This window comes from Hyla sarda, chromosome 6 (genome assembly GCF_029499605.1).
Source record: "Hyla sarda isolate aHylSar1 chromosome 6, aHylSar1.hap1, whole genome shotgun sequence".
Lineage (NCBI taxonomy): Eukaryota > Metazoa > Chordata > Amphibia > Anura > Hylidae > Hyla > Hyla sarda.
Window position 1 is genome coordinate 264,039,017 of NC_079194.1, and position 12,076 is coordinate 264,051,092.

Below are 12,076 nucleotides of genomic sequence, written 5' to 3' on the forward strand. Positions count from 1 at the left end.
CGTGCAGTTTAATTAATGATATATTTTTATAGTTCGGACATTTACGCACGCGGCAATACCACATATGTTTATATTTATTTTTATTTACATGGTGTTTTCTTTTTATGGGAAAAGGGGGGTGATTTTAACTTTTATTAAGGAAAGGGTTAAATCACATTTATTAAGTCATTAGTCATTGGTCATTAAGGGGTTAAGGATTGCTTCAGGGAGTATCACACTTCCATGGAGTACTAAATTTTCCCTTCTCATTTTAATTTTCCATAATTTGACCCCAATGTACCAAGTTCAGAGTACATTCCAAGTTTTAACTACATAAACCACTAAATTACCCAAAATAATGTTTCATATGGAAAAAAAACACCTCTGGGGGTGGTGTTTTTTCAAAAAGTGGGTCATGGTCACTGAGTCACTGTCATCGGAGACTTTTTTTGCTGCCTAAAATGCGCAGCACTCTCTCTCCACCTGAGCGGGGTGCTCATTTCAGGCAAAAAGCTCAAGGACCCTGACTGATCTCCGGCACCTCTGAGACCGGTGTGCAAGCTGTTTACGCCCAGACATGAGGTATGTCCTTACTTCAAAGAAATGTATTTACAAACTTACGGTGACATTTTCTCCTTTTAATCATCAAACCATGAAGCTTTTATTGAGAGAAGCAAATCAGTACAATAGAAGGTTATCTTCCAAAATAGAAAGAACAATAGTCTAGAAACTAGACTTAACACAGAAAACAAGTTTCAGTACAGATATGAGTTGCATATACTATAACGGTATTCAAAATAAGGCATATGAAAAAAAAAAGGTACATCTTTCAGGTATATGAATAGAGGAACACCAGCATTGAGGTTGAGGACAACAAATCCAAAAGTGGCCGACAACTGCAGGAGCACATACAAAGGGGGTCAATAGAGCGACAGACAATGGGATAGATCTGGACAATGACTAGAGGACAGCCAGGGGTCCCACAGAGTAGTAAAAGAATCCACCACATCCTCCCTAATAGCTGACAGTTTTTCATATAACAATATAAGATTGATCCTAGAGATCACGTCCCCCATTCTCAGAACAGGCTGTTTCCATTGAGTTGCGATATGTATTCTAGCAGCCAGCTGTATATATTGAGCTAAGCGGAAAAACTTATATCTCATCCTATTCGGCCTGTAACCCAGCAGGCAGAAGGCAGGCGTCCGAGGAACTTTCACAGATAGTACAGACTCAATGAGGTCTAAAATATGCGCCCAAAACGTAGAGACTACGGGACAGGACCACCATGTATGATAAATCGTTCCCCTCATGCCACAAGCACAAAAACATAACGGAGAAGCAGAAGGGTATATAGTGTGTAATCTCGCTGGAACCAGATAGGTCCGATGGAGAACTTTAAGGGCCGTTTCCATCAAGGACACCTGCCAACTGCCTTTGCTCAGAACTGTACAACCATCACGCCATTGTGAGAGAGACATGGTGGTATGTAGATCAGTTTTCCATGCTAACATAAACTTCAATTTAGTATCAACTGGTGGAGCATTCAGACGAGAGTATAGGAGTGACAGCAGGCCAGGCAGATCAGGAGTGTAGAGAGAGCGAGCTTCAAAGAAAGTAGGATAAGTAAGCGAGGAGCAAAGAACCTGGGAACGAAGAAAAGAGAAAATTTGACGTGCCCGAAACAACTCAGTATCAGGGACAGCATGGGACAATCTAAAAGTCTCAAATGTAGGAAGAGTATTTCTTGTAAGAAAATCATAGCGTCTAGTAAGTTTAGCCGCTAACCACCATGAGAAGTCAGTAGGAGAGAGTCCAGGAGGAAACAGAGGATTCGAGAAGAAAGGGAGGAGAGGGGAGTCAGAAGATTGCAGGGAAAATTTGAAACGCCAGAGAGATAGCGAATACAGAGCCACCAAAGCCGAGTAAGGTAGAAGGGTAGATACCGGACACGAGGACCACATGAAGGCTGTATATGAGTACGGTGCCAAAAGTGAGTTCTCCAGGAATACCCACTTAGGGGCGCCCACAGCCATATTAGTTAAGGCTAATTGAGCCATGCGTGCCGCATAATAATACTTTAGGAAGTTGGGGACCGATAACCCGCCCATTGATTTATGGAAATGCATCACATTCCGGGCAATCCTGGGTTTGTTGGAAGCCCAAATATATTTAAAGACATCATTTTGCAGGGACAGGATATCAGACCTGACCACCGGGACAGGTAGGGAGCGGAAAAGGTACAGCAGTCTAGGGATAATCACCATTTTAATAACATTAACCCTTCCCAACCAGGACAGGTAAGGGTAGGACCATGTAGCCAAGTCCGCCCTGACAGTGCGATACAGTGGAACATAATTACTACCATACAGTGTGGACAGCGTAGAGGTAAGCATTATGCCAAGATATGAAAGACCGTGAGAGGAGTCTCGAAAACCAAAGTTAAGAGAGATAAGTTGCCTGACAGAACAGGGAGTATGACAATACAATGCCTCCGATTCATAGGCATTTACTTTATGGCCCGAGTAAGAGGAAAAGGTAGTAAGGACATCAAAAAGATTCAGCAGAGATGTTAGAGGTTCAGTCAATGTTAGCAGAAGATCATCCGCAAATAGATTCGTTTTATATTCAGCTCCTGCAATTGACATCCCCCTTATGTTAGGATGAGCCCTGATCAAAGCCGCCAGGGGCTCCATAACCAGGGCAAATAATGCTGGGGATAATGGGCAGCCCTGACGAGTGCCACGACCTATTCGTAAAGGGAGAAGGGAGGTGGTGGGCAATTTTAAAAAGGCTGAGGGAGAGGAATATATATGGCGTAAAATTTGGACAAAGAGACCTGAGAACCCAAACCTTGTAAGCACCGCAAACAGATACTGCCAAGATACACAGTCAAACTAATAAAGGGGTTTTGGAGTCATCTGCCCAATGGATAACATTCAGCACCTTCCGAATATTGTCAGGTGCTTGACGGCCAGGTACAAAACCCACCTGGTCGCGGTCAATCAAAGAAGGCGAGAATCTGTTCAGACATGCTGCCAAGATAGAGGTCAACAGTTTAGAGTCTATGTTCAGTAGAGATATAAGGCGATAATTAGTCGATTGAAGGGGATCTTTATTTGGTTTGGGCAATACCGTAATGAGGGCATCTAGAAATTCATGGGAGGGGTGGCAGGGGACCGAAGAGAATTAAATAGGGCCACCAAGTGAGGCATAAGTAAAGGGGTAAATTTCTTATAATATGCAGCCGTAAGGCCATCAGGGCCTGGGGATTTACCCGATTTCAATTTAGAGATAGCTAGGGTCACCTCCTCAGGGGTTACTGGGGCATTCAGGACCTCCCTGGCGTCAGTGGAGAGTTGGGGTAGAGTAATATAGGATAGAAAACGAGTAAGCTTAGAAGAAAAAGAAGGGGAGCGAGTGGGTTCAGTGTACAGAGCCGAGTAATAGGAGTGGAAAGCAGAGTAGATTTTGTCAGGGTGGGAGGAGTGGACACCAGGACGCAGCTGGAGGCTATGTACTCTGTTTGCTGACGTAGTCTTTTTCAACATAGCAGCCAACAAACGATCAGGCTTATTTGCAAACTTGTAATACGTGGCCCTAGTACATCTCACGGCCTTCTCAACCACTGTCGATTGAAGCGCGTCCAGCTGAATCCTGGTGGCCTGCATCTGCCTAAAAAGATAAGGAGTAGGGTTCTGTTGGTGAGCAAAAGTCAAGCTATGTAATTTAGCCTCTAGCGCCCGTTGAGTCCCGGTCCTATCACGCTTGACACTGGTGGCTAAAGAAATAATGCGACCCCTAATATAATACTTATGAGAAAACCAGACCCACTGAGGGTGTGAGTCAGGAAGTGCATTCGCCTGAAAAAACACGCCAAGGTCCTCCTCAAGCTGTCTCTTTACTCTAGGCATGGTTAAGAGCGACTCATTAAGCCGCCATCTAAAAGGGTAAATGAGAGGATTCATGAAGTTAAGCGCCACCAGCACCATATCGTGATCTGACCAGGCCGAAGGTACGTGACGTGCATATAGCAGCAGAGGTAACATACGGGAGGTCAGTAATACCCAATCAATTCTAGTGTAATGGTGTTGAGCCGGGGAATAATAAGAATAGCCACGAGCAGTACCATTAAACTCCCTCCATGCATTAACCAAGGAACCCTCCTTAAAAAGGGAGGACAGTAGCCTTTGCTGGGTCCCAGACCTGCGAAATGGGGCAGCATTGGAGTGATCTAGCTTGCCATTATAGACCATATTAAAATCTCCGGCCCAAATCATATAGTCGCAGGACTGGGAAGCAACACGGTCACACAATGATCGGAAAAAATGTAACGGGGAGTCAGTGGGGGCATAGGAATTGACTATACACAGAGTTTTATCATAGAGAGAGCCCTTCAGCATAACAAATCGACCTTTGGGGTCAGTCTCGACCTCCTGTACCTGAAAAGGAAAAGCATTATGCAAAATTAGTACCTCCCTACATTTCGTCAGATAAGTGGACATGAAACATCTGGTATATAATCTATGGAAATACTTAGGCTTAGAAACATCAGTAAAATGAGTCTCTTGCAGGCAAATCACATCTAATTTTAGGCGGGCATAATCTCGGAATGCCTTACTCCTCTTATGGGGAGAGTTAAAGCCCCTGACATTATGGGACAATATCGTGCTCATGACAGAAGAAATAAATGTATGCTAAACAACTCACAAAAAGGAACCCGAGGGAAGAACCTGCATGCATCGGCCGGGTGTACCACTCTTAGACAACCATTGTATGGATAAGCAATAATGTACCTGTACATAGAAACAAACAATACAAACAAAACAAAAAAGGAACACAACAGGAAAAACAACAGATAAGGAAAGATAGACCACGTAAAACTGTGGACCATCGTACTTCCAAGAACCCAAGAAGGGGAGGTGAGGCACAATAGTCTGAGCCGGAAACAGTCCAAGCTAAAGATAAGGAAACAAGAAGAGAAGGGGCAGGAGAGAGAGATGTACACAAGACATACAAGAAGGGGGAAAGGGGGGGCCTCGCTTTGCCGCTGAACGGAATGGCTGTCTAGACACAGAGCTCCTGCTAACCACCGCTAAGAATACAGCTTTCGCTGCCGATAACGACTGACAAACTCCACGGGGTTTTAGCTGATGACTATGGTGACCTATGGCAGAAAACGCAACTCTAAACCGGGTCGCTACAAGCCGCTACAGCAGTTTTTCCCGGTCGGCCATAAGAAGACGGCTGAGAGTAATGATGGCGCTGAGGAGCGCGCTGCTCGGGAACCCCGCATGCGAGAGGCTGCTAAGAGAACTACCTCGCAGAGAGGCAGCGATGCCTGGAACCCAGCCCGACATAGCCCGACAGTCGAGGGCCAGCCCCGCAGACTACATTTCATCTTACCTGCGCAAGAAGGGAGACTGGAGGAGATTTCCCGCCGCTGCCATGGTGAGTCCACTCCTGATGTCACCAGGGACTCTGCTACGTCTACGAGCGCACCTTCCACCGGGGGCCTGACTGCCTCGGTGGATGTCGCAGCTCCCTCCATATCCCCGCAAGTGAGCCCTCTTAAACAACGTCCCAGGCTCCAAGCCCCGGGGGACTTGCCGGCCCTCCCTGACCTAGATGACACCCTTCCATTGCCGGAGCCTGATTTATTTACCGCTTATCCCACTTCTGACTCAGTGGTATCGGATACAACGCTGAAAGACATGCTGCTGGTATTCCGTAGCTCCCGTACTTGGGTCAGCTTCTCTCACCTCTCCAGGCCTCTATTCACACTTTGGAACGCAAAATGGTCCACACGGAAACTAACATGGACGCCTTTGCGGCTGCGCATAATGACTTAGCTGACTCCCATGATGTTCTGGAAGATAAAGTGGCGGCCTTGCAATCTAAGCTTACTGATGCCGAAGATAGGAATCGGCGCAATAATATAAAATTTAGAGGCATCCCTGAAGATGTAGCGCCATCCCAGCTGATCCAATATGTCCAAGATCTTGCTCACACCTTATTGCCTAATATGGAGACTTATCACTACAGCATTGATATGGCCCACAGGGTCCAAAAGCCGCGTACGCTACCTGAGGAGATCCCTAGAGATGTTCTGGCGCGCTTTACCTTTTTTCAGACCAAGGACAAACTGCTCCAATTCTCCAGGAAACATCCCATACTCCCAACTCCATATGAGGGACTTAAAATGTATGCGGACCTATCAGCCGCTACTCTACAGGCTAGGAGAGATTTTGGCCCGCTTACTGGACTTCGCCGTGACCTTGGTTTGCCCTATAGGTGGGGATATCAGACTAAAATCTTAATACAGCGCCAAGGCCGGACCCTTGCATTCTCCTCGGTTGAAGAGGGTATGGACGCTCTACGTACATGGGGCCTCCTTGCTGATTGTGATACCTCCGAGAGCTACGCGACTTCTACTGATCCCCCAGCTGTGGACTTTGACCGGACCAGATCTGCAGATGCCAATAGCCCTGGTTAACTGTCGGTGATATGCAGACTGTTATATATGCCTTTTGAACACAGTCTCACGCTTCCCATAGTGCTGGTATTCTTGTGTGTAACGTACCACCTGGTTTAAATTGTACCTTACTACTGTTCGCTCTTCCCCCCCCCCCCTTTTTTTTTTTTTTCTTCTTTTTTTTCCTTTATTTTCCCTACCTTGTTTATAGTTTTCTATCTTGTTTCCTTACTTGTTGTATCCTGACTGTGTCGGGGGTGGTGGTATATCCCTTTTTAGGGGTCGAGAGACACCAGTTGGGTTTCTACACTTCCTTACAGCAACCTCCCAAGGTCCGTTCCAACCTTTCCCCTGCTAAGATATATTCTGTGTAGCTACTAGTTACTCTGCATCTCAATCAAAGGTTGTGTGATATCCCTGTCTAGGTGTCAGGAGACACCAGTCAGGTTTTTAATCTTCCTTACAGATACCCCTCATAGCTCATAGCTCTCTCCACCCTGTCCAGTGCTGAGATTCATTCTGTACCACTTCTAGATACTCCCTATATCAATCTAAGTATTGTGTGACATCCCTGTCTAGGTGTCCAGTGACACCAGTCAGGTTTTTAACCCCTTCCCGACCTATGACATACCTGTACGTCATGGGTGGCAAGGTGTTCCCGACCCATGACATACAGGTACGTCATGAACATTTTTGCCGCTACTCGCGGCATCCCGCAGCGCCCGGAAAGATGGTGGCTATCACTGATTGCCAGCCATCTTACCATGCGACCACGGGGGGGTTTCATCCCCCACCCCCCCCAGCGATCGCTGCTATCAGCTGGTCAAATCTGACTAGCTGATAGCAGCGCGGTGTGTGAGTCCCGATCCCGCACACCGCTCTGCTAAGTGTCCCTTACCCGTCCCCCGGCGTCACTTACCCGTCCGAGGGGTGTCCCGAGCGGTCCCGGCGCGAGCGACGTCCTCCATGCGGTCCCGGCGGCGCTGCGTCCCGGCGGTGAGTTTCCGGCAGCAGGGCGGCATCTTCATTGGCAGCAGTGAGATCGCCGTAAAGCGATCTCACTGCTGCCTCTGGGAGTTTCAAAACTGCAACTCCCAGCATGCCCAGACAGCCTTTGGCTTTCTGGGCATGCTGGGAGTTGTAGTTTTGCAACATCTGGAGGTCCTCAGTTTGGAGACCACTGTATAATGGTCTCCAATCTGTGCTCTTCCAGATGTTGCAAAACTACAAATCTCAGCATGCTCAGTCTGTCCAGGCATGCTGGGAGTTGTAGTTCTCTAACATCTGGAAGAGCACAGATTGGAGACCATTATACAGTGGTCTCCAAACTGTGGACCTCCAGATGTTGCAAAACTACAACTCCCAGCATGCCCAGACTGCCCAAGCATGCTGGAAGTTGTAGTTCGGCAACATCTGATCCTTCAGATATTGCCGAACTACAACTTCCAGCATGCCTGGGCAGTCTGGGCATGCTGGGAGTTGTAGTTTTGCAACAACTGGAGGCACACTAGTTGGGAAACATTGTCCGTTTCCTACCTCAGTGCCTCCAGCTGTTGCAATTGTTGCAAAACTATAACTCCCAGCATGCACTGACAGACCATGCATGCTGGGAGTTGTAGTTTTGCAACAGCTGGAGGCACACTGGTTTGGAAACACTAAGTTTGGTTGCAAAACACTTGAAAGTTTATTACTTAACTTAGTGTTTCCAAACCAGTGTTCCTCCAGCTGTTGCAAAACTACAACTCCCAGCATGCACGGACAGCCAAAGGGCATGCTCAGAGTTTGCAACAGCTGGATGTTTGCCCCCTCCCCCCAATGTGAATGTACAGGGTACACTCACATGGGCGGAGGTTTACAGTGAGTGCTGCAAGTTTGAGATGGCGCAAATTTTGCGCTGCAGCTCAATCTTCCAGCGGCAAACTTGCTGTGAACCTCTGCCCATGTGACTGTACCCTAAAAACACTACACTAAACTGACACTAACCTAAAATAAAAAGTAAAAAACACTTCATATACACATATCCCTACACAGCCCCCCCTCGCCAAAAAAATGAAAAACGTCTGGTACGCTACTGTTTCCAAAACGGAGCCTCCAGCTGTTGCAAAATAATAACTCCCAGTATTGCCGGACAGCCATTGACTGTCCAGGCATGCTAGGAGTTTTGCAACAGCTGGAGGCACCCTGTTTGGGAATCATTGGCATAGAATACCCCTATGTCCACCCCTATGCAAATCCCTAATTCAGGCCTCAAATGCGCATGGCGCTCTCACTTTGGAGCCATGTCGTATTTCAGGGCAACAGTTTTGGGACACATATGGGGTATCGCCGTACTCGGGAGAAATTGCCTTACAAATTTTGGGGGGCTTTTTCTTCTTTAACCCCTTATGAAAAGGTGAAGTTGGGGTCTACACCAGCATGTTAGTGTAAAAAAATAAATTTTTTACACTGACATGCTGGTGTTGCCCTATACTTTTCATTTTCACAAGAGGTAAAAGGGAAAAAAGACCCTCTAAATTTGTAATGCAGTTTCTGCCGAGTACGGAGATACCCCATATGTGGGCGCAAAGTGCTCTGGGGGCGCACAACAAGGCCCAGAAGGGAGAGTGCGCCATGTACATTTGAGGCGATTTGCACAGGGGTGGCTGATTGTTACAGCAGTTCTGACAAACGCAAAACAATAAATATCCATATGTGACCCCATTTTGGAAACTACACCCCTCACGGAATGTAATAAGGGGTGCAATGAGCATTTACACCCCACTGGTGTATGACAGATTTTTGGAACAGTGGTCTGTGAAAATGAAAAATAAAATTTTTGATTTGCACAGTCCACTGTTTCAAATATCTGTCAAACGCCAGTGGGGTGTAAATGCTCACTGCACCCCTTATTAAATTCCATGAGGGGTATAGTTTCCAAAATGGGGCTTCCTAAATGGGACATGCCCCCCAAAAACCCTTTCAGAAAAACTCACTATCCAAAATCCCATTGTCGCTCCTTCCCTTCTGAGCCCTCTACTGCGCCCACCGAACACTTTACATAGACATATGAGGTATTTCCTTACTCGAGAGAAATTGGGTTACAAATTTTAGGGTGATTTCTCTCCTTTTACCCCTTGTAAAAATTCAAAAATTGGGTCTACAAGAAAATGCGAGTGTAAAAAATGAAGATTTAGAATTTTCTCCTTCACTTTGCTGCTATTCCTGTGAAACACCTAAAGGGTTAAAACACTTACTGAATGTCATTTTGAATACTTTGGGGGGTGCAGTTTTTATAATGGGGTCATTTATGGGGTATTTCTAATATGAAGACCCTTAAAATCCACTTCCAACCTGAACTGGGCCCTGAAAAATTACGATTTTGAAAATCTTGAGAAAAATTGGAAAATTGCTGCGGAACTTTGAAGCCCTCTGGTGTCTTCCAAAAGTAAAAACTTGTCAAACTTGTTTTTTTATGCAGACACAAAGTAGACATATTGTATATGTGAATCAATATGTAATTTATTTGGAATATCCATTTTCCTTTCAAGCAGAGACTTTCAAAGTTAGAAAAATGCTAAATTTTCTAAATTTTCATGACATTTTTAGATTTTTTTACCAAGAAAGGATGCAAATATCAGTGAAATTTTACCAATAACATAAAGTAGAATATGTCACGAAAAAACAATCTCGGAATCAGAATGATAAGTAAAAGCATCCCAGAGTTATTAATGTTTAAAGTGACAGTGGTCAGATTTTCAAAAAATGCCCAGGTCCTGAAGGTGAAAATGGGCTGGGTCATGAAGGGGTTAATCTATCTTACAGCTACCCCTCATACATAGCTCACTTTAACCTGTTCAGTGCTGTGGTTCATTTTGTAGAGCTTCTAGTTACTGTAAATCCATCGAAGTGTTGTGTGATATCCCTGTCTAGGTGTCAAGAGACGCCAGTCTATTCTTTCCTCTAGCGGCTCCTTGCAGCCGCTCTACTAATAAGTTCTCTACTATGGGCATTAATGTTGTTTCGCTCAATGTCAATGGTTTAAACAGCCCATTTAAAAGACAGTTGTTGTGGCGAGAGTTGGAACGCAGAAAAGCAGCTATAGCTTGTATCCAAGAGACCCACCTTTCAGCCACTAACACTCCGTCTCTCCAGCACAGAAAATTCCCCCATGTGGTTTACTCCACCTATCGGTCAAAAAAGAGGGGCATTTTAATTGCAATTAGTAATAGTATTGACTTCCATGTCTCAGCTCAGATTGTTGACCCTAATAGCAGGTATTTGATATTGCTTTGCTCCATTGATGGTGTTGATTGTACTATTGTCAACTTATATGCTCCAAACTCTCACCAAATCAGATTCTTTAGGAAAGTACTGCGAATAACCAAGAAGCACAGCACCCATTTTAATATGTGGGGACTTTAATACAATTTCAGACCAGAAGCTTGATCTCTCCCAACCCACCATCAGGCGACGCCCCTCACTGACAGACATATTAAGAGACAACGACCCTTTTGACGTGTGGAGACTACAGCATGCCACAGAAAGAGACATACTTCTCTCCGAGATTTCAAACGTATTCTAGGATTGACATGATTCTAACTAGTAGGTCACTTGTAGATAGGATTGAATCCACTGCTAAAGGGGAAATCACATGGAGCGACCACGCTCCTGTCTCTTTGACTATCTCTGACCAACTGCCCAAACATAGCGATTTTGTATGGAGAGCAAACACTCATATTATTGCACATTCCGAACACTCACAGACGCTTGCTAACACCCTTTCTGATTACTTCCAACAGAACTGCACCCCTGATGTGGACTCTACGACAGTCTGGCTAGCTCACAAAGCGGTTATAAGAGGTAAATTTATCCAACTAGGGGCCTATCTTAAAAACAACGCACTTTGCACATTGATGAAGCTCTGGCACGTATTGCCACTTTGGAAGCCATCCAAAAGCGCAGACCCTCACCGGAGACGGCCTCAGACCTACTGAGGGAACGAATCCAGTTGCGCAAATTGTTGCTTTATCAATGTGAAAAGAGCTTTAAAAACTCTAGAGTGAAATACTATTCCCAAGATAACAAAACCACTGCCCTACTGGCTAAAAAACTAAAACCTGCCTATATTAAACAGAGGATCCCTGCTATGACCCATCCTTTTACTGGCAGAACGGAGTTAGCACCCAGAGCAATAGCGTATAGCAATAGCGTACAATCTTAACAGAGACACCAATGTTACTCAGCCGGCAGCCCCTCAGATTGCAGACTTCTTGGCCCCACTAAACCTGCCAAAACTTTCCGAAGCAGCCTTAGACTCCCTGAACCGTCCGATCACACCTCAGGAAATCTTAGATGCGATTACATCGCTCCCAAACAACAAAACGCCAGGCCCTGATGGTCTGCCTAATGAATACTATTCTAAATTTGGCACTCTATTAGTGCCACATATGTTGAGGGTGTTCGGGGGTGCTATGGAGTCAGGTAGCTTCCCACAAGAAATGCTCTCGGCTTTAATCACCACCATCCCTAAACCCGGAAAGTCAACTAGTCAAACAGCCCACTTTCGTCCCATATCCTTATTGAATGGGGACGTAAAAATATACGCCAAAATCCTTTCCTCCCGTCTTGGCCCCCTGATGTTCC